Source organism: Heterodontus francisci, chromosome 1 (assembly GCF_036365525.1).
Source record: "Heterodontus francisci isolate sHetFra1 chromosome 1, sHetFra1.hap1, whole genome shotgun sequence".
Classification (NCBI taxonomy): domain Eukaryota; kingdom Metazoa; phylum Chordata; class Chondrichthyes; order Heterodontiformes; family Heterodontidae; genus Heterodontus; species Heterodontus francisci.
In genome coordinates, this window is record NC_090371.1 from 189772622 (window position 1) to 189799989 (window position 27368).

Below are 27368 nucleotides of genomic sequence, written 5' to 3' on the forward strand. Positions count from 1 at the left end.
CATTTTTAACTCCCACCACAAATTCTGTAACCTCACTGCTGACTCTAGCCTCCTCCCCAGCCAAAGCAGACTGCCTGCATCCTCAGTGTCTTATATGATCCTGAGCGGAGCTTCCAACCACATCACAAGGTCCACCTCTGCACATCACCCGACTTTACCTTTGCCTCAACTCATCTGCTGATGAAACTCTCATTTGCCTCTTCCAGACTCAATTATTCAATGTTCCTCTGGCTGGTCTCCCATCTTCCACCTTTGACTTATCCAAAACCCTGCTGCCCCCATTCAATTCCACACCATCTGACACACTCATCACCCCTGTTCTCACTGAGGTACATTCGCTTCAGATTCCCTAAAATGCTTATCTTTATAGCTAAATCCCTGCATGATCTTGCCCCTCCCAATCTCTGTAACCTTTTCCAGCTGTCAATTCCACTGAGCTCTCTCTTCCTCTGACTCTGGCCTCTTGTACATCCCTTCTCCCATAATTGGCAGCCATGCCTTTAGCTGCCTGGACCCCATGCTTTGGAATTCTGTTTCTAAACACCTCAGCCTTTTTACCTCCCTCTCCTCCTTTCAGGCTCTCTAAAATCCATTTCGTCCATCAAGTTTTTGGTCACCCTTCCAAATATCCTCCTCTTTGGCTTGGCATCTCTTTAAAAAAAGAAATCGCTTCTGAGAAGCTCTTTGGAGTTACATCAAAGGAGCCATATAAATGCAAGTATTTGTTATGATAAACGTTCCTAATTTGACAATCTTTGATTTTGAGAGGCCAGTTTTGAATGTGTGGGAAAGCATCACATAAAAGATGTGCTCTCAAGAGCTGTAATTAGGACAGCTTTACTAGGATAATGTATGGAGTAGGGAGCTAATGGTTATGTTAAGAATGTTTCTACTATAAAGCAACATTCTGGTTATATTGCAAAGACATTGTTGCAAGATTCAAGGACGGCACAGTGGCGCAAGGGCGGCGCAGTGGTTAGCACCGCAGCCTCACAGCTCCAGGGACCCGGGTTCGATTCCGGGTACTGCCTGTGTGGAGTTTGCAAGTTCTCCCTGTGTCTGCGTGGGTTTTCTCCGGGTGCTCCGGTTTCCTCCCACAAGCCAAAAGACTTGCAGGTTGATAGGTAAATTGGCCATTATAAATTGTCACTAGTATAGGTAGGTGGTAGGGAAATATAGGGACAGGTGGGGATGTTTGGTAGGAATATGGGATTAGTGTAGGATTAGTATAAATGGGCGGTTGATGTTCGGCACAGACTCGGTGGGCCGAAGGGCCTGTTTCAGTGCTGTATCTCTAATCTAATCTAATCTAAGGAGATTCCCTGCATAATCTTTGCGTGAATAATTTTTTCATACAAAAATATGAACTTTAGTCACAGAATGTTACTAAAGATAGATTTTCATTGTGTGTGATTTTTAAAAACTAAATGCGCGCACTTGATAATGGTCCGCTTTGGAGTCTGAAAGTGTTGCATTAGAAATTAGCAGAGGCATGCTCTGTGACATTTTGAGTTCCCAATGTTGACCACCGTGGGGGGAAAATAGGAAAGAGGGCAAGCACTTCCCCAGTGAGAAGGAGAAGGAGAGAGAGAGACAGAGAGAAAGAAAGAGTTATCCTTGGACCTTTCTCATGCACTCTCCACCACCTGGATTTACTGCAGTAGTGACAGATAGATGGGAGCAAGTCACCTGCCATTTTGGCTGCACGCGGAGGCCAAAAGAAAGGAAGTACAAGATAAACACCCTCAAATCTCATCTTCAAAAATGTATAAACCTGTTATTTTGTTTCAAACATCACCACATGTGAAAATGACCAGGCCCATCAGCCTATATGTTCATTTGTGGTCACAAATAGCCTTGTAAGAAAAGTGAAATATAAAAGGCTAACTGCCCCACTGAAAATTGTCCTTCTAGTACTCTAACTGTCCCGTTATAACATGCAGGTCTTTTTGATATCACTATTACTCCATTTGTCAGATTGTTCCAAACATTTATCGCTTTTTGAATGAAGACATTCTTCCAAATATCAGTTCAAAAATGATAGGGTCAAACTTTCCCATCAGACTTGAGGGGAAGATTCTGTACTTTGCAACCCAATGGTGGGTGCCCATGCAACTAGGTGTGCATCTTGGGCACCCACCTGTTAAAGAATCCGCAACTGCAGCATACTGATCTTGTTCCAGGGAACTGCAGCTCATCCAGAACTGGATGTAGGATAAGCAATCTGACAACAGAGCAGCAGTAGAGGTGGTAGAAAGATAGAGCAGCTGTTGTCATTATAAACGTGAAAGCTAACCCCATGTTCCTTCAAAGAAACAAATTTATTTAATCAGTACTACCATTTTCTCTGCCTGTAAGTTACAAATACTGACTTGGGCTTGCTGGTCCTGTTTGGCTGGGCATATCTCCACCAGGGCAAGACTTTAGTCATCATGCCCCAGCTGAATTTCTGGCCTGAGTTGATTTAAGTAAAGAAGGCAGGCTTTCTAGAAGTGGACTGCCATGTCCCCAAGCAGTTTTATGCCCCCTGCTCCTCTAGATCCATTGAAAATTCAATGGAGGCGCAGGCAGACCATTTAAGCCACTGTGCATAGATAATTAAAAATGTAACTCTTATCTCGTACCTAATTTGTAAAAGGTGTATAACAACATGATTTTGTGAACCAGTCTTTTGACTTTAAAAATCTGTTCTAACCTCATCATCAACCTGCTTTAAAAAACATCAGACAGAATTTAACTGGTGCAGTGACTTGCTTTTAGAACTGATTGATTGTCAGTAACCACAGAGCCACTTGTATCAAAGCCAAAATCCTGCACTTCAAAATAATCTGAAGGACAAGAATTTCAATATCATAATTATCTGCCCTCCACAAGTAGAAATATAATTTTGTTTTATCGACTGTCAGCCTTTGGCTAGCCCCACTGAAACAATGCATCGCCTGAATTACTTGATCAAATGAAGACATTAGTCTTTCCATTTCCAAGGTCAACACCCACCTTCAGAAAGAAAAATGGAAACAGATTTTGACCCAGACATACCGTGTAAAATCAGACACAGTGCTGTCCAAGGTACTTTAAAGAGTGAAATAGTAGCCAATTTACAATATTTTCAATATACCAGCCTGACTCACAGTTTAGGAGATTAGAGCCTCTAAGCTATTGTGAATTTTACTCTATTCACAATTACTTACTTCAAACCTCAATTTTATTGATTTATCTTAACATGAGCACACTTGCAATTAGATTTTTTCAAAATGCTTATTACAATAACAAAATATAAACATTATTTTAAAACAGAGCTTAGTATTCGTCGGAATCTGAATAATTCATAATCTCTAAATAGTTAATGTACATTTTGAAATAAGTATAGTTTTCATAGCACATTTTCAGGCTTTTTTTTTGCAAGCTTCTATCATAAATTAAGACATTTGGAGCTGGATCTTCAGCAAACCACCACCCCCCCAACCCCAAAGTCGGGAATGGAGGCGGGGGTTCCCAAGCATACCAATAGCAGGCGGCATGTCAGTTACAAGGAGTCATTCCCGGCACCAGCAATGTTCAGCAGGACAGGGGAAGGATGCGACAAAATCCCACTGTCCTGCAAATTGAGACCAATTAAATTAGTTAAAAAGCTTGATAAGAGCTTGTTGGAGGGGAAGGATGGAATATTTAAAGGGACGCACAGGTTTCAGGAGCTGTCAGTTCCTGATCAACTGAAGGCAGGAGGGTACAGAGTAGGGATAGACAGACAAATCAAATTGGCAAAGGTAGCTTTGAGGATGAATTCATAGTGCATTCAGGACAGTTTCTTAGAACAATACATTGTTGAACCAACCAGGGAGCAAGCTATTTTAGACCTGGTGATGTGTAACAACAGGATTAATTAATGATCTCATAGTAAGTGATGGTCTAGGGAAGAGCGATCATAACATGATAAGTTTCTCACCCTCAAACTGAATGTGAAATTCTGTGTCTGAAAGTTGTGCCTTAAATTTAAATTAATGCAATTATAAAAGTATGAAGACAGAGTTGGCTAAAGCTGACTGGGAAAATAGGTTAAAAGGTAAGACAGTAGATAAGCAGTGGCAGACATTTAGGGAGATATTTCATAACTCTCAACAGAGATATATTCCATTGAGAAAGAAATACTCTGCGAGAAGGATGAACCATCCATGGCTCTCTAAGGAACTTAAGGATAGTATCAAATTGAAAGAAAAGGTGTACAATGCTGTGAAGATCAGTGGTAAGCCAGAAGATTGGGAAAATTTTAGAAACCAGCAAAATATGACAAAAAAAGAAAGAGGGAGAAATTAGGATATGAGAGTTAACTAGCTAGAAATATAAAAACAGATAGTAAAAGCTTCTGCAAGTATATAAAAATGAACACAGTGGCTAAAGTAAAATTTGGTCCCATAGAGGATGGGAAATAAGGAAGTGGTAGAGACTGTGAACAAGTATTTTTTCCCAGTAGAAAACACTAAAAGCATCAAGGGGCAAAAGGGAGAAAGGAACCTGAAACAATCACTATCACTAGAGAAAAAGTACTAGGAAAACTAACAGGTCTGAAGGCTGACAAGTCTCCTGGACCTGATGACCTGCATTCTAGGGTCTTAAAAGAAGTGGCTGCAAAGATAGTGGATGCATTCTTCCAAAATACCTTAGATTCTGGAAAGGTCCCAACCAATTGGAAAACAGCAAATTTAACATCCCTGTTCAAGAAAGGAGGGAGACAGAAAGCAGGAAACTATAGGCCAGTTAGCCTAACATCTGTCCTTGGGAAAATGCTAGAATCCATTATTAAGAAAGTAGTAGCAGGAAATTTAGAAAATCATTAGACAATCAAGCGGAGTTAACATGGTTCTATGAAAGGGAAATCGTGTTTAACAAATTTATTAGAATTCTTTGAGAATGTAACAAGCAGGGTGACTAAAGGGGAACCAGTAGATGCAGTGTATTTGGATTTTCAAAAGGCATTCGATAAGGTGCCACACAAAAGGTTACTGCACAAGATAAGGGTTCATGGTGTTGGGGTAATATATTAGCATGGATAGAGGATTGGCTAACTACCAAGAAATAGAGGGCTGAATTTAGTGCAGCCGTTTGGAGTAGGAACGGAGGCGTGGGGGGCTGGAAAATCGCAGCGAAAGTGTCCACCCGGAAATCCAGCATCCAGTGGTCAAGAGTGCTGTGCATTGTTACTGCAAAGTGCTAGATTGTGGACATCTTCAACAAGCCATGTTCATGCACAGGGAAAGCTTATATTAAAATATAGTAAATGACAAGCCTGCCCTTCCTCTCTTTCATTTCCCCCTTCGATGGGCTAGATTTTGTTCTCCCCAGGCATCGGGGTCTGTGGCGGGGAGGGCCTGAAGATGCCTCCGGGAGAGGGCCGCCACACACCCCGATGCTGGGAGGGCTCGGCCCGATATTACTGGCGATGGCAAGGCCTCGTGGCGGCCCCCCGCTACTCGGTGACGGGACCCCCATTTGAATATTTAAATAAATTAAAATTAATGAATTAATTATACTTACGCCGCCACCTGATGTCCCGCTGCGATCTTTGGTCCGGTGGCCGGCACTCCCGCGCCTTCGGATCCCCATCTGGGGATATGAGGCACCACACTGGTGTGGAGGGAGGAGGAAGGTATATCAGTGTGGGGGGGCGGGGGGAGAACGGGGTCAAAGTAACATGGTGGGAAGGGTTTGAGGTTAAAGTTTATGCAGTTTGGTGGGGGGGAGGGGGGGGGGGAAAAGGTCAGATGGATAAGGGAAGGGAGGAGAGGGCAAATAATTAATTCAATTGTTATGGGGGGGCGGGGGTGGGAGGAGGGCAGAAGAAATGTCTTCATTTCATTTTATTTATTTATCTTTAAATATTTAAAATTACCGGTCAGGCTCAAAGCCCTTTAAAAATGGCATCAGCGCCTGCGCACAGGGAACTGATGCCATTGCTGGGGATGGACAGCTAGCCCTCTCCATGTAATCAGGGCACGGCCCACCCTCGCTATTTAAATGAGCCGCCGCATGGAAGATTGCCCGACATCGGCGGCGGGCACAGAACATTCAGCCAGACATGTGCCTTTTATTAAAACTCTAGATCGGATGGGAGATGCACGCAGGTGTCACCATCCTCCCCTGGACTCAAACTTATGACATTAGAGGTGAGGAGCTAAGATTCAGCTGTTTCTCTGTTGAAGGAAAGCAAAGTTACGTGTTTGTTTCCATTAGAAATCTCATGGTTAGGATCGGGAATGCACTGCCTGAGAGTGTGATGGGGGCAGATTCAATCGAGGCTTTCAAAAGAGAATTGTAAAGTTATCTGAAGAGAAACAATTTGCAGGGCTACGGGGAAAAGGCAGGGGTGTGGGACTAGCTGAGGTGCTCTTGCAGAGAGCCAGCATGGACATGACAGGCCATGTGACCTCTTCTTGTGCTGTAACCATTCTTTAATTCTATGAGACTGGCCTCTTTTATTTTCTCAGCTGTATCTTGCATAGCTGTGCGAACACACAAACTGTAGAGTTTTAATATGAATGTGAACAATTTGCTTTCTTTTAAGGCTGCGTTTACTGACAACGCAACCACTAGGTGGCGCAGTACTTGCACATGCACAAATGCAGTCTCATGCAATGAAACGTCACTCTCTGCGACGTCTAAGGCAGTTGCCAGGAGTAAAGATGGCGCTGCTCAATTTATCACAGAAACAAAAACAAATGAAACCTAAATCCCCACAATGGCTGCTATCGCTGCCTCTATCCCACCCCCGACAGTATCCCACTCGCTCCTGCCATCATGCTTCTTTTCGCTGCTTCCTCCCGCGCCCATCTGCTTGCCACTCGTTCCCTGCCTTGCCACTTCTCCCTCCTCGGCCACTTTTGGATCAGGTGTCTGATGCTTGAAAAAGATTCCTGGGAAAGCAGTCATTTCCAGCAGCGTTCAGGCCACAAATGAGACATTCAGTGGTGTCACAAAAGATGGAGGACTCGATGATCGTGGCATTTCGAGATCATTCAGATATGGGATGCAGGCATCAATACAGCAGAAGAATCACAGACAGAAAAAATGAGGATGGAGACATTTTTGGCAGATCTGACAGATGACAGAAATGGAGGAACAATAACAGACAAATGAACCCCAGGAATGATCCAAAAATGTGTCCCTTTCTGAAAATCTCACTCCTGTTAAGACCAGGAGCCTATTCATGTGCAATACTTTAGCACAATCTAACAATTTGAAAGCGAGCACTGAATAAGGAATGTTCAAATAGAATGTCTGCAATCTTTTATATAGTGTGTTAAATCCCATGACATATTCCTCTATGGAATAACCATCCATCTTTCTAAATTTATCAAAGTCTGACCATGCCTTGTATGCATTTCGTAGATCATTTTTCATATAAATTTTATTCATAAAGCTCAATAGATTCTCCAAACCTTCCTCAGTGTCCAACTGATAGGCCTCAAGCTCACAAAATACTCTGCGCCTGATCTTGCTTTTGTTAGGAAGCGACAGTACCAAGGCCATACCTTGTTTTTTCTGGTAAGGATTTAACCTGTGTCCACATATCTACTTCATTTTTCCATTGGTCATAAGGTTCAGATTCAGAGATCAGTGGGAACTCATACTGACACTTTACACTTGGTTTCAGCCATTCTTCTCAAAAGTAACTCAAATTACAACTTTCCGTCTTGAAAAAATTCTTAGTTGTCATTCATCACCTTAAGCGACCATTTTCTGCTACCATGTTAAATGGATCCAAGCCAAATGATGAAGAATGTATCTAAACACAGGTCCTTTTCTTGATAGTTGGTTTATTCACAGAATGCAGCATTACTGTCTCTGCCTCCTGCAAACTCCACCCTGTGTCCCAGCAGGCTCTCTTTTTATTCCCTCTTAGTCCTTCACTAAACAATTCTCTTTACCCATTTATCTAAACAACATAATTAACCTACCAGTGACAAACGACCTCTTGCGTTCTAACAAGTGAATGCTCCATACCTCTCTCCTTTATAGTGATTGCAAGTGGATAACCAGGAAGAAACAGGACATGAGGAGGGACGCACTACAACTGCGCTGGCACAGGGGGTTTGGCAACACCTCATTTTGACAGACGCATGGCTGCATCTCGGCCACAGGCCACCTTCTTTCACAGCTCACCACTCCATTAATTCCCCTGAGACCAGATGGGAGCCTGAGCTACATGTGATACCCCAGTAGGGGACAAGGGGCTGACAGTGGCAGAACTTTCATGTTGATCTCTATGCAAGGTATTACTATCACCCTCTTTCTACTTGCAGCACAAGAGGGCCCATTAACAGGAGGGAGACAGTCCGGACTGGCGTACGCATCCCAGATCTTCGGCCTCTCTCCACAACATGTGATAGAGCTAAGTGATCCCATAACCAACGGATCATATCTAAGCTCTGCAGTCCTGCCACATCCAGTCATGAATGGTGGTGGACAATTAAACAACAAGCAACTAATAAATATCCCCATCCTCAATGATGGGGGAGCCCAGCACATCAGTGCAAAAGATAAGGCTGAACCATTTGCAACAATCTTCAGCCAGAACTGCCAAGTGGATGATCCATCTTGGCCTCCTCCTGAAGTCGCCAGCATCACAGATGCCAGACTTCAGCCAATTCGATTCACTCTGCTTGATATCAAGAAACGACTGAAGGCACCGCATACTGCAAAGTCTATGGGCCCTGACAACATTCCGGCAATAGTACTGAAGACCTGTGCTCCTGAACTTGTTGCACCCCTAGCCAAGCTGTTCCAGTACAAATTCAACACTGGCATCTACCAGGCAATGTGGAAAATTGCCCAGGTATGTCCTATACACAAAAAGCAGGAAAAGTCCAACCCGACCAAATACCGCTCCATCAGTCTACTCTCAATCATCAGTAAAGTGATGGAAGGTGTTGTCAACAATGCTATCAAGCAGCATTTGCTTAGCAATAACCTGCTCAGTGATGCTCAGTTTGGGTTCCGCCAGAGCCACTCAGCTCCTGACCTCATTACAGCCTTGGTTCAAACATGGACAAAAGAGCTGAACTCAAGAGGTGAGGTGAGGGTGACTGCCCTTGACATCAAGGCAGCATTTGACCGAGTAAGACATCAAGGAGCCCTAGCAAAACTGGAGTCAATGGGAATCAGGATGAAAACTCTCCGCTGGTTGGAGTCATACCTAGCGCAAAGGAAGATGGCTGTGGTTGTTGGAGGTCAATCAACTCAGTTCCAAGACATCACTGCAGGAGTTCCTCACGATAGTGTCCTAGGCTCAAACATCTTCAGTTGCTTCATCAGTGACCTTCCTTCAATCATAAGGTCAAATGTGAGGATGTTCGCAGATGATTGCACAATATTCAGCACCATTCGTGACTCCTCAGATACTGAAGCAGTCCGTGTAGAAATGCAGCAAGACTTGGACAATATCCAGGCTTGAGCTGATAAGTGGCAAGTAACATTCGCGCCACACAAGTGCCAGGTAATGACGATCTCCAACAAAAGAGAATCTAATCATTTCCCCTTGATATTCAATGGCATTACAATCGCTGAATCCCCCACTATCAACATCCTGGGGGTTACCATTGACCAGAAACTGAACTGGAGTAGCCATATAATTACTGTGACTACAAGAGCAGGTCAGAGGCTAGGAATCCTGCGGCAAATAACTCACCTCCTGACTCCCCAAAGCTTGTCCACCATCTACAAGGCACAAGTCAGGAGTGTGATGGAATACTCTCCACTTGCCTGGATGAGTGCAGCTCCAACAACACTCAAGAAGCTCAACACAATCCAGGAAAAAATAGCCTGCTTGATTGGCACCCCATCTACAAACATTCACTCCCTCCACCACCGATGCACAGTGGCAGCAGCGTGTACCATCTACAAGATACACTGCAGCAATGCACCAAGGCTCCTTCGACAGCACCTTCCAAACCCGCGACTTCTACCGCCTAGAAGGACAAGGGCAGCAGATGTATGGGAACACCACCACCTGCAAGTTCCCCTCCAAGTCACACACCATCCTGACTTGGAATTATATTGCTGGAATTATATCACGGTCACTGGGTCAAAATCCTGAAACTCCCTTCCTAACAGCACTGTTGGTGTACCTACCCCACATGGACTGCAGTGGTTCAAGAAGGAGCTCACCGCCACCTTCTCAAGGGCAATTCGGGATGAGCAATAAATGCTAGCCTAGCCAGCGATGCCCAAAATCCCATAAATGAATAAAAAAAAGGAAGAGGCATTAGAATTAGCAGGGACCCAGGACAGCGGCTCCTTACCAGACGGAGAGACCAGAGTCTCCTTGCAAGGGAGTGAGGATTGTCTTCCATCAACATACAGCTTACTTCTGGAGACCCACATCACTTATGGTTGGCATGATGAGATCTGCACAGCCTAACCTATACAAGTCTGTGTTCTCTCATGCAGGTTGGTGTCCGCAGCAGACTCCAGCAGAAGGGGGAGAGCAGTCTACCTCTGAGGAGGAACTGCAGTTAGAGGAAGCACCATCCCATGACGCTCCTGCACCTTCCATCAGTGCAGATTCTTTCACCTTGGTGGGTCTCTGCTCTGCTATGCATTCAGGGTCATAAGCTGGTGGGAGCACTGCACATGCGCCTGAGCAGCTGGCTGAGGCTGAGACAGCCGAGGCCTCTGACAGTAGGAGGACTGTGGTTGGCCAGGCCCATGCTGAGCCCCAGGCTGATGTCGAGCCTCTGGTGTCAACAGCACAAGGCATGCAGGAGCTGCAGAAAGAGGTAAGACAACATCTGGTGGCGATGCCAGAGCAGATGATGGAGGAGTCCATCCATGTCACGAGTGCTGCCATGTCTCAGGCGTGTGAGCGCATGAATTCCTCCATTGAGAGGTTGGCAACCCTGATGGATAGCCAGATCCTACAAATGCATGCAGACCTGCACAGCATCGCCTTGGCCATGAGCTCAATGCAGCAGTGGAAGGCAAGAGAAGGACGAGGCCCTTGGAGTCTTCTCCAGCTCCTCGTCCTTCTCTGGTGAGCAGAGAGGTTCAAGTAAGCCTTTTGAAAGGGAGGAAGAGAGACTGACCTCCACAGCTGAGGGCTGTCCTCAGGGTGCTCCAAGTGTGGACATCGGCTTCTCAGCCCCTCCCCCAGTGAACCCAGCTCCAGCAGCTGCGACACATGAGGAGAGTCCTGCACCTGTGCAGGAAACCCTTGGAAGCTGGGGCCCTCCAGGCCTCAGGCAACCAGAGGACACCCGCCAAAGTCATCACAGGCCAAGGGGCAGCCGGACCAGCAAACTCCAGCCCAGCTACTTGCAATGGGCATCACACCTCATGGAAGGACTTGAAAACATAAAGAAAACCACTTAGAAACACCTGGGGGTTCACGGGTGTTTGAAATTTGATGTGCTGCATCATATTAGGTTCCTTTGTTCTTGCAACTAATCTTCATTGTGTAAAAATGAATGTTCTATCCTATATTAATTGCGAGCTGCTGACTTCACCCTTCCCCCTTAGTGGAATGTTAATGCATGCACAGCCCTCATTTGAATATGATCTCCCATGGGCCAAAGCACATGATTCAGCTGGGCGCTAGGCAGAACAGAAAGGATGCGACAGACTGCATGCATTGAGATGAGTCTTTATTCTTTTGATTCTGAGTGGCCATCAGGGTGGCTGGAAGTGGTAAAGAGATTATCTCTTACCCCCTTGCTCTGTCACTCATTCTGCCTGGTTTCCGATGCGAGGCCTTCAACATCCAGTGCTGCTTACTCCTCCCTTCTCTGTGTCCTCCTCGTTGGTGGGGGAGTGATTTTCAGTCATGCCATCATCATGCAAGGCTTCTCCCCCTCTGCAGTGCTAGATTGTGCAGAGCACAGCAGACCACAATGATATGTGAAACCCTCGCTGGGGCATACTGCAGGGCTCCATTGGATTGATCTAGGCAAAGGAATCTCATCTTCAGCAGGCCAAAGGCCAGCTCAATGGTCGCTCGGGTGGAGCCAATGTCAAGTGCTGTACCTCTCCTCTGCTGCATTGCGAGGGTTCCTCACAAGCATCAGTAGCCATGTCTTCTTGGGTAGACCTTGTCCCTGAGAATCCATCCCTGAAGGCAAGTGGAGGACCTGAAAATCTATGGCACCTGGGATTGTCAAAGTATGTAGGCATCATGGCTGCTTCCTGGGAAGTAGGCACACACCTGCAGGAAATCCTTTTGGTGGTCGCTGACCAGTTGACCGTTGATTGAATGGAATTCCTTCTTGTTGATGAAGGTAGTTGGCTGGTTCGTTGGGGCTTTATGGCCACGTGTGTGCAAACGATCACACCTTGCACCCGGGGAAATCCAGCGATGACCCCGAATCCGATGGCCCTCTCAGCCTGACTGTCAGATTCGGTCCAAGAGTACACATAGTCGCCAGCCCTCTTGAACAGGGCACTGGTCACCTCTTTGATGCAGCAGTGCGCTGTGGCTTGAGAGACCCCACACATGTCTTCGGTGGATCCTTGGAATGATCCAGAGGCGTAACAGTTTAGTGCCACTGTGATCTTCAGGATCACGGACACAGAGTGACCCCTAAATCCCATAGGTCACAATTCATTCTGTAGCAGGGTGCAGAAATTGATGATTATGGCTCTCCAGGGAGGCAGTCTTCTCTGACAATTTCCCCCGCACTTTTGGTGGAAGCTGATTCGAGTCCAATACACTCTCTGGCGCAGATGGGCCCTCCTTGGCATGGCTGGCTGTTGCTGCTCTCGTCGTGGAGCTTCATGGGCAGGCACAACTGCCTCCTGGCCCTCCCTCTGTCAGAGACGCCGCATCACCCCACAGGGGTCCAAACTGACAGCGTGTGTGAGACCCATGAAAGGTTAGTGGACCTCCAGACTGCTGTTGATGCAGAGATGACCCTGTCTTGGCAGCTGTGCCTTTCCTACTTCTCCCAGCAAAGTCCCTAATGGCCCTCAGTACCCACCCATGCTGATAGCCGACCCTCTCATCCAGCAGCATTGGCAGCCAAACATCTCACTCAACAGTTTGGTTACCCGATACAGCCAGCCGAACCCTAGACCCCTCTTGCAGACCACCCGAAACCCTGTTCAGCTGGCACTCCCACACAAGACCCTGACCTACTTGTAGAGTGCACTACGCTGTAGGCCCACATGATTTCCGCTCTGCCCTCTCCTCCTATGCACTGTTGGTCATAGCTGCCTACCCGTCGGGTGCTGTCAGCTTTTAAAGGTCGAGAATCCAAAGGCGCGTGAGGTCCACTTAATCCACCTGGAGACATAATTGGGGAGACAGAGATCCTTGGCCTGTTCTTGTACATTTATTCGCTACAAGTTCTGCAACTGTATATACAGAGGCATGGGAGTTTCACTGTTCCATTCAAAATATTCTCTATTTAGACTACATATATTAAATTATTTGAACCTCTCTGCGAGGAATGGCATTTGTCATCCCTTGGCTCAGCTTCCAAAAAGATTTAAGCCCCAATTGCTGTTCATGTTGTTTCCTTGACTCTGGATTTCACTGGTCAGTATTGTTAAACAAACTAATGCTTTCTTTTACTCTTTACTGCCTCTATCTTTATGGAAGAGAGTTTGGAAAACAGCTCTTGTTTTATTAATCTGTGTGAAATTACAATACAATTTGAGCCAAAAGCATATTGTAAAAATGCTACTGTGTTGCTTGCAAATAAAACCATCACAATGAAAATGATTTGCACTTGCACTGGATGTTCTCTCTCCTTGTGATAAAGGCATTGCAACAACAATACAAAGCACTGTAACTACTGGGGTATAGATCTGCCACTACAATAAACTCACTCAAATTTATTGTGCATTCCTAGCTCACAAACCTCTTGTCTCGGGCTGTAGTTCGACTGCAGAACAGTTTGAGCAGAGTAGCTGTAAAGTGTAAAGCACAGTCAACAATGCCCAAGTGATATTGTGGTCTGCACCTGGCTGTGAATTGTATTCTGCGCACCAGGTGAGAGCACTGCCCATGCATGCTGTTTCTTAATGATAGGAGAGTACAGGCCAGAGAGTGGCCACTGTCTTATAACATTACACATATGCTGAAGTAAGTTTATAAAATGCCAGGGGGTCCAACAAATATGGACCTTCTGAAACAAATCATAGTAAAATATATTGTCCGTATTGTGCTAAATCCAACTGCCTCTTGGATTTGGTCTCATATTAGACTTTACTATGTTGAAGAAAGTTTGGGGCCTGACTCCAGAGCTACTTTTGTACCATTGCACACCCAGGCTGTTTCACATTACTGTAACAGTGACACTATAACTGCAGCTTTCATCACCTAGTCCCATTTGCATTCTAACTGGGATCTCCAACACTAATCCCAAAGTTTGTACGGTTAGGGGGGGGCCCTTTCATTTGAATAACCCTGGTAGGAACTTGCATCGGTAGGGCACAAGAGGCAATTTAGTCGCCCCGGCAGGGCTACCGGTGCCAGGCCAAAAAGGCGAGGCGAACCCCCCTTAATGTCCTTCAGAACACCCCAATGCAATTCAATGACGCTGAGGCACTTCAGTCCCCGCCGCTGGGATCCCCATTCTTTTAAAGACAGGGATACCACCTCCAGGAGCTGCCAGCCAATCAGAGGGCTGGCAGCTCAGCAGTATTGGCAGCCCCACCAGGAGTGGTGGCCACTGCAGATACTACAGGAGCAAGCCCAGCACTGGAGACCAGGACCAAAGGTAAGTGAGGCAGGATCGCTGGGGCCAGTCCGCAGGCCACAGTGACGTGGATGTGGGAGGGTGGGCGATGAGTGCAGGGATGAGGGGGTGTTACGGGAGGTTGGTTGTTTGCTGCCGGGCGCCCTCCATGGGCCACAGATTGGGCCTCCTCCATGGCCACCACCCCAAGCCCGCAGGGAGGTCGCCTAGTGAAAGGAGGTGACCTCCTTGCATGGTGGAGGTCCTCCCCCTCCACCAATGGCTTAATTCCAGCAGTGGTGGCAAGAGGCTCTTAAGTGGCTAATAATAGGCCACTTACGGGGATCAATTGGCCTCTGGGCATCTTCCACCTTTCTTGCTGCCAACTGAATCATTTTGCAGTGGGAGGGCAATGGGCCCACCACCCTCCAACTCCCGTTGCAATTCTATGGGCACCCCAGCCTCCTAACCCGTCTCCTAGGGGCCCATTATATCCAGCCCCTAGGGTGCCATAATGCCACAGAAATCCGCATACTACAGTGGAAGTGTCAGGCCAAAAAGATCTTGGGGGTTTCCAAGCTTCAGTATCCCCACGGCCCCCTATGTAAGGCAGCCAATAACAAAAAAACACTACCTAATGCCTCCAGAGGTCCAGGCTACAATCCAAGCTTGGACCCCTAGGTGGGCCCCTTATCCTGCAGCAATGTGGTCAGTACACCTGGACTCAATTAGCCTACCAGCTTCTTAAAGTTCTGCCCGGAGACCGAGAGGCCAGGGATGTGGGATCTCCCAGTGCTGGTATCCCTCGCCACCAGCCCACCTCCTCCTATTCAACAGGCCTTGTTTGGAGGCGAGTAGAGGTGCTGCACCTTAAAAGGTCCTGCAGATTTCCTGATGGAACAACAACAACTACTACTTGTATTCATATAGTGCCTTTAACATAATAAAACATCCCAAGGTGCTTCACAGATGCATTATAAAACAAAATATGACACCGAGCCACATAAGGAGATATTAGGGCAGATGACCAAAAACTTGGTCAACAAGGTAGGCTTTATGGAGGGTCTTAAAGAAAGGAAGCGGGATAGAGAGATGGAAAGGTTTAGGGAGGGAATTCCAGAGCTTAGGGCCTAGGCAGCTGAAGGCACGGCCTATAGTGCAGCGATTAAAATCAGGGACGCTCCAGAGGCCTGAATTAGAGGAGCATAGATATCACAGAGGGGTGTAGGGCTGGAGGAGATTACAGAGTCCAGGCGTAACTTACAGTTCTTCTCCAGTTATTGCAGGAATGAACTAGAAGGGCTATGAATTTTCAGTCCTAATATATCAAACTACATTTACTTGATGGGTGTGCCCCAGGAAGTCTTGGAAAATGAATTTCTACTTTCAATTTCAGTAACAAAATATGCAAAGGGCATTTGAGTCTTGATGCTTGTTTTGCTTTCTGCTGAGGAATAGCACTCAGATTGCAGATTGTACATAAAGCATCTTAAGTGTCACAGAAACCAAATAAATCACTCGAGTACCCTTAATTTGTCATTGCTTTATGAATTTTTCTTTATTGCTTTGGGACCCTTATGCTACTTGTACCATTCCTGAATTTTGGAGTCATTTTGTCCCAAGGTCTCTACCAATGCCACTCAATAAATGACCTCAAAACCTTTACAGATTTACTCTGCACCCAGCTTCAGCTCAGCCGCTTCAGAGATCAGGCCTGCTTCATCAACAGAAGCCCACATCCTAAACTCTTTGCCATTATGCTGCCTCACATACCATTTCTAATCACCTACTCCCCTGCTGTTTTCATTCTGTGATGGAGCCTAACTGTTTGCTTAAAATACACAAGGTTAATTGCTGGCAGTTTCTATTTTTATGGCCGTGCGTGTTTCTCTTAATGGATGCTTCATAAAGCAGAAAGTAACATTGGAGCTGTGAAGAACTACAGTATTGTACTGGCTACCCAGTCTCTTTGTTAGAAGCTCATGATTGAAAGTTTTAAATATACATAGAAAATGGAGAAGGTAATAAAAAAAATGGGAAGGCATTGAAATTGGTATAAAACTTACAATCATAGTTGATACACGCTTAAAATGGTACAACACTTTCTTACAAATTTCTCGTGATAATACAATACTGCTAAGAAACTCTTAATAGCATGCAATAAGTTAATCATTCAGCAATGTGCTTTTTGTTTTGCATAATAACCTGCAATTTCATCTTCAGCCTCATTCTGCTGTCAATAAAATATATATTACAGTACAAGGCTGAGAAAGCCAGAATTTACACTGTCAATATAGCCGCAAAGCCAAGGTGCAGGAATTGATTCTCCATCAAATGGTCAATTCACAGGATGTATCACAGGAAGTTAAAAGCAGGAAAGAGATTAGATATCTGTCAGTGATGCAATCACATCAAATCTACACTGCACTGCAGGATTCAAACTGCATTGTTCAAATGTGAAAATGCTAGCTGTGATTAACTGTTCAAATGTGAAAATGCTAGCTGTGATTAATTATTAGTGCTACATATCAGAGCAGAGAAATGTTACAAGCATCATTGCAAACTGGGGTTATCAATAAGTCCATTCTAAATTGTAGACGAAATGTGATCCCAACCATACTATGACCCCAAGGACTTAAAGAAATGGCATATGATGCCAAAGGGAGTAGCTAGAGGTCATTTGTGTAACCCATGAGGCCATAATTTACTGGTAGGTGCACTTTGAAATATTCACCTTTATTATGACCTCTATAAGAAAAGGTATTCCATTGTGACATAGCTCAGAGATAATAACCCCCTTTCATTATCCCACAATCTTACCTTATAAAGGGCTGAATCTTCTTCAGAGTGTCAGTAGACAACAATGAAAGCTATTTTATGTTTGCCTCTCTGAATCAATGATTAAGCTATCAAATCACTTCCCATTTCTGATTATGTCAAGCAAATGTATTACAATAACATTTGTTTCCATTTATATAGAAAAATATCCCAAGGCACTTAACAGAGGTGTAATCAAATAAAAATTGTTGTATAATTGACTATTTAATAAACTAGCAAGATTCTCCTCTTTTGAGATTGAGACAAACTATTGCTTTCAGAAGTTCAGAGTTACAGAGTAAATAATGCAAATTAGCAAGAAACACTTCAAACGTCAGCATTAACTCAGTTGGTAGCTCTCTTTCACACCAAAGTCAAAATGTTGTGGGTTCAAATATCCCTTCAGGACTTGAGTGCATAATCTATACTGACACTTCAGTGCAGCATGGAGGGAGCAGCTGCCTCTTGGATGAGGTGTTAAACAGATGCTCTCTTAGGTCAATGTAATAGATTTTGTGGTACCATTCGAAGATGGGCAGGTCAGTTCTCCCCAGTTTCCTGACCAATATTTATCTCTGAACCAAATTCACTAAAACAGATTATCTGGTTATGTATCTCATGGCTGTTTGTGGGATCTTGCTGTGTGCAAATTGGCTGACACATTTCTCTGCATTACAACAGTGTATTATGAATGTTGGACTTTGTAGTATGGTTGTGTTTTTTAAAAAACTGATCTTTAACGCAGTATAAAATAGATATTCAGAGGAAACATGACTTCATATAATATCTGCCCAGAGACAAGCCAGGGGTCTTGGTTACCATAAGAACAAGGAATCCCGATCAAAGACCCTTTCGAAAGTAGGGTGCATGGTTGTAACACCTAAATGACAATGGGTTTTGCTCTCCCAGACTATCAGATTGTAAATAGGGAGCCAGGGGCTCTGAAAAGCAGATTCGAGTTGCAATCTTTAACACCTGGAAACAAAGGAAGGTGCAGGTGGTTTTGCTATGGTCAGGCTTATAGTCTCTGAGAATTGTTAAAGGTAAATCACTATTGACTTTTGATCTGGATAAATTCATGAGGCTTTCCTGGGTCTGGGGGCTGAAAGGAAGAAACAAAAACCAACAGTCAGCTGTGCAGCCTAAGGAGAGACACCGACCAGTAAGCTGGTTCTGGGGAAACAACTGTTCTCAGATCATTGATACAGCAAAAAGACGGCTAAGATTTGAACCTGGTTTTGCTCACCTACCAGCCCTGTCCTTGCTGACTTACATTGGTTCCTGGCCACCCAACACCTCAAATTTTTAATTCTCTCACTTGTGTTTTAATATCTTCTTGGCCTTACTCCTTTCCAACTCTGTAACCTCTTCCACTACTACAAATCTGCATTAAACTCTCTATTCCTCTGACTTCAGCCTCTTGTACATTCCTTTGGTCCACCATTGGGACTGTGCCTTCAGCTGTCCAGGCGTCTTGCTGTGTAATTCATTCTCCAAACCTCACCACCTCTCATCTCCTTCTATAAGGCCCTCCTTAAAGCCCACCTCCTGAACCAGGCATTTGGTCACTTCAAATTGCTCCTTTTGTGGCCTAGCAATTTTTTCCATTTACCTGGGCTATTTTTCTACTTTAAGGGCTCTATAAAAGTGGAAGTTGTTTTTGTTATAGCTTTGATCAGAAGTGTTTAAATTATATTGATCGCAGGAGAAGTTGACAATGAGATCAAGGTTTGACTTTCACTACTTTTAAAATTCTTTTTTGGTCTGTTTAAAAATGGAACAACTGCATTACTAATCACTGAAGCATAAAGGCTAAAACATCATTATGACTGCTCGTGAATAAATACTGGTTAGAAGCAACAGATCACTCAAAAAAAAGGCAAAACAGCTCTCTCCTAATGTAATCCAAGATTAAAGGTCAATCCTCTTACTTCAGATCCACCAAGCACCGTAAATGGTGCAGTATCAGAAACAAATTACACAAGGAGACAAATGTACAGTGATTGTAACCAAAAAGCAAAAAAAAAAAAATCAAGCAGCAGCAAATGAAATACAATGTATTGTGTACTATACTGCAAAAATACAGCTGGGCCTTTGCACATATTCTGAAGTAGTTACACTTGATCAGTGCCAGCTCGCCTCTTAACAGTCCTTATTCAGATTCTGCTCAGAGAAAAGTTCGATTTAACATATTCAAACATAGCACATTTATTCTTACATGTTTACTTTCTTTTCCCCTTTTTAATTGTTATAGAAACATGGAAACATGAGGTGGCCATTCGGCCCATCATCAAGGCAGTTCCACTTTTTTTCTTAATCATGGCAGCTGTGACTTTTAAATTTTAATTATCTTTCTCTCACACCTTTCATAAAAGATTTGGGGGAAGAAACTCAAATTGCAGCTGCCCATTATTTTCAGTAGAGAAACAGCCAGCAGTTGAAAATCTGGGGCAGCACATCGACTGCCGCATTGACACCCAATATTGTAATATTCAAGCATGCCTGCAGATGGGCAAGCAGACTGCAAGCTTGAAACAAACACGAGGCTGCTTAAATATGAAAACAGAGGTCCTCTGGCGGTTGCAGGACCCCAATTGCGCCCTGCCGCTCTGCCTAGTTGTGCCAGGTGGTGAAGAGGAGGAGGCCTCAAAAGACAAGGGAAATTATATTTTTTGTGGGGCTGGAAGGAGCAACAGTGTTTCTCTGGACTCCACAAGAATAATGTGGGCCTCTGCGACCATGCTCTCCCCATCTGTGATCAGGCCTGCACACCACTGGTAGGATCAGTCTATGGGCTGCCAGTTACTGTGCCTCCAGGTGTGGATAAGCTGATGCACAACTTATTTTGGTGCCAGTAGTTCACCAGATAGAAGGTAATAAGGCCAGAACCCAAATTTGGTTTGGGTCTCATACTGACACAAACGGATGGGTGGAGTAGTTGCACTGCTGATTTTATGCCCATATCAAGTAGAAGTCAAATTTTTGCCCCATTATATCTAGAGTAGACTAGTGCACTGGAGCATCGATATACATGGCCACTCAGTGGAGGGATACAGGTTATATACTCTTCCCCCAGTTCTGCCAAGTTCCTAACCTCAGAGTCCTGTTTGAAGAATTCCAAGTAATCAGATTGAAAGTCCTCACAGCTATTCTTACTTACTATGGGCCAGATGAAGAACAATGGTTGAGGTGTGGGAGGATATGCTTAGCCACAGAAAGTGAAAACCCCTGTGAATAATCAATGTGAACATGGAAATAATTGAGGGATATTGCTGTTCAAAATTGTATCCTGCACACTTACTTGTAATAATTTACTCACTGAAGTGCTAGCCGTAGTTCTGTTGGTAGCACACTCACTTCTGAGTCAGAAAGTTCTGGAGTCAAGTCTCACTCCAGGAGCCAAGTATAAAAAAAATCAAGGCTAACACTCCAGTACAGCACTGAGGAAGTGCTGGATTGTTGGAGGTGCTGTGTTTTTGATGAGATGGTAAACTGAGGCTCTGTCTGCCCTTGCAGGTGGACATAAAAGAGCTCATGGCACTATTTTGAAGAATAGCAGGCAAGTTATCCCTGGTGTCCTCGTCAATATTTATCCCTCAATAAACACCACAAAAACAAATTATCTCATCATTACCACATTGCTGTTTGCGGGAGTTTGCTGTGTGCAACTTGGCTGCTACATTTCCTACATTACAACAATGACTACACTTCAAAAGTACTTCATTGGCTGTAAAGCGCTTTGGAGCATCTGGTGGTCATGAAAGGCAAAGTCTGTTTTTAATTATTTTATTCAAGATTAGGATATTAAATATTCAACCAAATTATTTAAAGTGTAACGACAGTTTTAAGAGCCTCCCCCTTATTGGGTCTCGATCAATTATCACTTCATCCTTACCAACCTCAAGTGCATGGATTTCAAAATCCTTGTTTTCATCTTTATGGCTATGCCCAACTCTATCCTGAAACCTCTTTCTGCCCTAGATCCCAACTGACACCTTCTGCTCTTCCAACTCAGGATTTCAGTGGATTCCTAACCTCACCTTCCCTCTCCACTTCATTATCAGTGGCAAAACCTTTCTGATTGTAGCCCTTCACCTTCCCAACTCTCTTCCACCTTCAAAAGCCTCAAAAATCTAGCTCAACTCCACATTTGGTCATCATATTCATATTACTGATAGACACTTAGAAGTTTCACTACTTTAAAAATGCATGTCGATATGGTGAAACGGGCAGGCACATGCCAGATTACATTTAACACAGAGAAGTGTGAGGTGATACATTTTGGTCGGAAGAATGAGGAGAGCCAATATAAACTAAATGGTAGAATTTTAAAGGTTGTGCAGGGAAAGAGAGACTTAGGGGTATTTGTATACAAATATTAGAAGGTGGGCAGGAGAAGTTGAGAAGGCTGTTAAAAAAGCGTGCGAGATGCTTGGCTTTATAAACAGAGGCATAGGAGTACAACAGCAAGGAAGTTATGCTAAACATTCATTAATCACTGGTTAGGCCTCAACTGGAGTATTGTGTCCAATTCTAGATGCCACACTTTAGGAAGGATGTGAAGGCTTTAGAAAGGGTGTAGAGAAGATTTATTAGACTGGTACCAGGAACGTGGAACTACAGTTACATGAAGAGACAAGAGAAGCTAGGGTGTTTGTAAAGATGGAAGATTAAGGTTGTTTCAGAAGGTTAAAGAGAGAGATTTAACAGAGGCATTCAATCTCATGAAGGGTTTTGGTAGAGGTAAATAAGGAGAAACAACTTCCAGTATTAAGAGGCTCAGTAAGCAGAGGACACAGGTTTATAGGTAATTGGCAAATGAAGAGAGGAGATGAGGAGTTTTTTTTTTAAACACAGTGAGTTATGATGATCTGGAATGCACTGCCTGTGGAAGGATGAGGAAGCAGATTGGGATGGACAGCAAATGCTGGCCTTGCCAGCAACGCTCACATCCCATGAAAGAATTTTAAAACTTTCAAAAGGAAACTGGACAAATCGTTGAAGGGGAAAAAGTTAGTGCTAGAGGAAAGGGCAGGGACTGAGACTAATTGGAAAATCAGATAGCACAATGGGCTGAATGGCCTCCTTATGTGTTGTATTATTCTATGATATTGTTAATGTAGTCATGTTCATGCTTTTCTCGTCAGTTTTGCTCAACTGGAAGCAGTTCATAGGAATCTTATATTTCATCCTAAATCAGCCATGTAAACAAATAAGAGGTCAAACAACAATACCACAATTGTTGCACTATGTTTAAGGCAACAGTACTGAATCCAGTTATTTTTTTTTAATTCATTCATGGGATGTGGGCATCGATGGCCAGGCCAGCATTTATTGCCCATCCCTAATTGCCCTGGAGAAGGTGGTAGTGAGCAGCCGCCTTGAACCGCTGCAGTCCATGTAGGGTTGGTACACCCACAGTGCTGTTAGGGAGTTCCAGGATTTTGATCCAGTGACAGTGAAGGAACGGCGATATAGTTCCAAGTCAGGATGGTGTGTGACTTGGAGGGGAACTTGCAGGTGGTGGTGTTCCCATGCATTTGCTGCCCTTGCCCTTTTAGTTGGTAGAGGTCGCGGGTTTGGAAGGTGCTGTCGAAGGAGCCTTGGTGCGTTGCTGCAGTGTATCTTGTAGATGGTACACACTGCTGCCACTGTGCATCGGTGGTGGAGGGTGTGAATGTTTGTACATCGGGTGCCAATCAAGCGGGCTGCTTTGTTCTGGATGGTGTTGAGCTTCTTGAGTGTTGTTGGAGCTGCACCCATCAAGGCAAGTGGAGAGTATTCCATCACAATCCTGACTTGTGCCTTGTGGATGGTGGACAGGGTTTGGGGGAGTTAGGAGGTGAGTTACTCGCCGCAGGATTCCTAGCCTCTGACCTGCTCTTGTAGCCACGGTATTTATATGGCTACTCCAGTTCAGTTTCTGGTCAATGGTAGCCCCTAGGATGTTGATAGTTATCCAAAAGTATGAGTTGAATAACCAGCACCCAACCACTTAGCAAGCCTGTGTGTCTTGGAATTTTGTCCTGACACGGAGACACATTTCACAGCAAACATTTCACACTTTAATTGAAGTCTTTTCTTATGGAGAAAATTAAAAAGGCATAATTTGAACAGTTAGTTGTCCGTCTTTCATAAAAACAAGTTATTTGTTGCTTAGCTCAAACTGTTAAAGCCAGGCCAAAAAAAAAAGAGCTTGTGACAAATACTCCATACTATTTTGGTTAAGGGCTGGAATGCACTGCCTGAGAGTGTGGTGAAGGCATGTTCAATTGAAGCATTCAAAAAGGGAATTAGGCTGTTATATGAAAAGGAAAAATGTGCAGGGTTACAGGGAGAAGGCAGGGGAGTGGCACTAGGTGAATTGCTCATTCGGAGAGCTGGTGCAGTCACAATGGGCCGAATGACCTCCTTCTGTGCTGCAACAATTCTGAGATTCTGTGAATTCTGTGATTCTATTTTCACCATTTCTCACACATGAATTTAAAATAGTGCAAATAATGCAAGTGTGAACCATCTAGAATTTCTCAAATAGAACCATAGCATAGGGTTCAAATAAATATTCATCCATTCACGTTAAATAATAAATATTAGTTACTTGATAGAAATTAAATAGAAAATTCAAGTTATTTGCTACTGTTCTCATTTTTAGAAAGAGTTTTGTCATTCATTCATTGAACTTTGTTTTGGACTTGTGAAAACCTAATCTATTGTCTGCTTACATGTCTTTTATGTAACATTTAGTAACATCACTGTGAAGCCAGTACCTCGGTTACAAGTTTATCTTGAATATTCTCATGGATACAGCAGTTCTCGTCACTCCCGTAAGCATCTTACATTTAGGCGTGGGTCCATACTGGGCAATATCTAACTATATGAGAGTGTAACATAGAGATGTAACAATAGTACCCCTGTATGACATACATGCCTCACAATCGGCTGGATTTTTGTTACGGAGGCGGGAAACAGGAACTGGGACTGGCTCTGGGTCACAAATCCACCTCCGGTGGGAAACTGATTCAGATTGCAATTTTCAAATGGGTGAGCCCTTACTTGGTATGGAGACAGGTTTCCCGTCCACTTAGAGCCAGAGGGCTCAGGAATACAGGTGAGTCAGATCAAGTGTGATACTCATGTGGACTCCCACTGCAGCCATGAAGGAGGCTGCTTGTTATCCTAAGAGAAAGATGTGACTTCCACAGCACCAGAGGGAAGCAAAATGACACAGGGTAGCTGGAAGGCTGGCACTATGGGCAGGGCAGACCCTCGCTTCATTAATGCCAACTTGGATCTAATGCTGGAGGCCATGAGGGAGAGGAGGAAGGTCCTCCTCTTTGAAGATGGCAGGAGGTGGCTACCTTGTCATGCAGCAGGGGCACCTCTCCATTCAGTATTTTCCCCTTCTGCCTCCTCTTCCTTCTCCTCTTAACTCCTGCTCCTTCCCTAAAGAGCTGTCTTGTTCCAGGGCCTCACTGTCCTCAAGGTCTACAACTCTCTGGAGGGCCACATTGTGGAGAGTGCAGTGAATGACCATAATGACAAAGATCTTGCAGGAGGGAATTGGAAGGAAAGACCCGACTGGTCCAATAACCGGAATCGTTTCTTCAGAAGCCTGATGGCCTACTCAACGGTTTGCTTGTTAAACAGGTGGTATTGGTTGTATCGCCTCCGTGCATCTGTCTGGGGATCCCGTGGAGGGGTCAGTAGCCATCTCTTCAAGGGAATTCCCTTGTCTCCTCGGATCCATCCATGCATTAGGGTTAGAGTGAAGATCTGAGGTAGCCTGGGCTGAAGAAGGAGTCATGACAGCTGTCTGGAAAGTGAGTGCACACATGGAGGAAGCTCTTGTTGTAGCCACTGACGAGATGGATGTTGAGGGAGTGGAAACCCTTCCTGTTGATGGTCTCACTGGCCGGTCACTAGGTGTCTTGATAGCCACATCAATGATGCCCTGCACCTGGGGAAATCCAGCCTTGGAGGCAAAACCCAATGGCCTCTGTACCTGTGCAGGCCCATCTGTGTCAAAGTGGAAGTAGTCCCCCGCCCTCCTATGCCACTGGCGCGCTGTCATTTGCAGGTAGCTGACCCTTGGGCTGTGCACCTAATGTTTTATGTAACGCCTTCATCACCTTACAGTCCCCCACTGTGCTCCTCTGGCCTCCTGCTGTCTAGAATGTTGCATCTACTGAAGCTCATCCTGACTGTTCTGTCCAATATCAGAGAAGCCTATTCCCATTCGAACGACTTCAGTTGAGGTATGTTCATTCACCAGGCCTTCCCCTGCCAACCCCAGGTGCCCAAGTGATGCCAGCGGGCTCACGTTACTTTCCAAATTCCTGTCACTTACCACTAAGAAAAGCAAGTCTTACAGCTCCAACAATGGCTACTCTGTGGTACTTTTGAAGCTGCTGAGTTTAATTTTGTACCTCAGCATTATTTTAATGGCCCCTTCCCATAGTCCTCGTAGTCCCTCGCAGTGTTCACGTCTTGTACACCCTGCCGTGTTCCCCACATGGCGTTCTCCCCGTTCCCTACTTTTAAAAATCCCAAACTGCTGCTAAAAAGCCTGTTAATGAGCTCCACAATGAGCTCAACAGGTACTTAATTGGAGGCGTGCACGGTGGCCATTCCCTCCCTCCTGGCATCCCTTAAAAAAAGGTTTTGCATTCAGGAGGCAGCAGGTCCCAGTGCCAACCTCCGAGAACTTGATCTTTAAATTGCAATCGCCTCCACACCCACACTCAGCAGGCTTTAAAAATCCAGCCCCATGTCTCTCCAATCTTTTCAAAGGTAAACCAACTAAACCTTTGGTAAAATAAGGCCAAATTCAAATAGTTAACTTGCTCTATTTTATAGAAAGTGAACATACAGAGCAACAGTTATGATTAGACTCAATTAGTTCAAATTAGCACAACTTACCAGTATACAAAAATAACCACACTATGCTTCTCCAAAATTATCTTGCTTGACCTGAACAAAATAATTGCAAACTAGTCTCCTGCATTCTCCTTCTGACCAAGGTAGAAACTTGTCCTTGCAGTTTTTTATTTAAACATCTCTCTGATTGCCTCAGTTTCTATTTTTATCTCCTAGTGTTCACAGAGTGAAAGAAGGGTCTGTCGTTACGATAGTTGACAACCCCTGCCAAAAGCACAGGCTGAGGAACCTCTCGACATAATGGATGTAAGGTGTTTATTGAATGCTGTGACAGCCTAACAAATTGTTTATTGTTTACACTCTTTGGAGAAACAATATCAAAGATTAGCTCATTCACATTATAACTGCTTTGCGTTTCGCTGTCTTTTTTGTTTAGCTAATGTGAATACAAATTGCTTTAAAATACAAACCTTTATGTGTAGCTTCATTTTTTTCAACATTTTCTGTAGAAAAATTATCAAAAAATCCTGAAACATGGCAACTTTTGATTTTAATAGTTTGAGTTAAAGTTCCTTTAAAGACATGGCACTATACTTACTTATTGGTGGATATTACAAATTGGATGTGGATGACATAAAATACTCCAGTCTGCTGTGGTGACCAAAGCTATCAAGAAAATCGAACTTGTAATGAGCCAAATCATGACAATGGTACACAGTGAAATGCAAGCCACGTGTCCAGCAGATGATGCTTTCATACCCACTTCCTTAACTTTTTCCTCATTGACCATCATATCTGAAGGAGATTACAATGTTTTGAAACTACACAAATTTAGGTGCTTTAAATAGATCAGTTTTTAATCAAAACTGGTCCCATCAAAACATTGTGTAACATATGTGGTTATTTATTAAAATTACAAAAAATATAAATATTTCAATTTCCAAGTCACCATTACAACTCTGATGAGGATACACAACTCATCAAATGTATTTCAGAAGCATCAAA

General features: G+C 44.3%; 1 long non-coding RNA gene across 1 annotated transcript in view; it reads left to right on the plus strand.

Moving 5' to 3' along the window:
* Positions 1-26659, plus strand: part of LOC137352571 (uncharacterized) — an 87707-nt gene extending 61048 nt beyond the window's left edge. Inside the window, exons 2-3 of the long non-coding RNA XR_010969739.1 lie at positions 24231-24310; positions 26580-26659. This is a non-coding gene — a long non-coding RNA (uncharacterized lncRNA). The remainder of the gene's footprint in view (positions 1-24230; positions 24311-26579) is intronic.
* Positions 26660-27368: the final 709 nt, after the last annotated feature.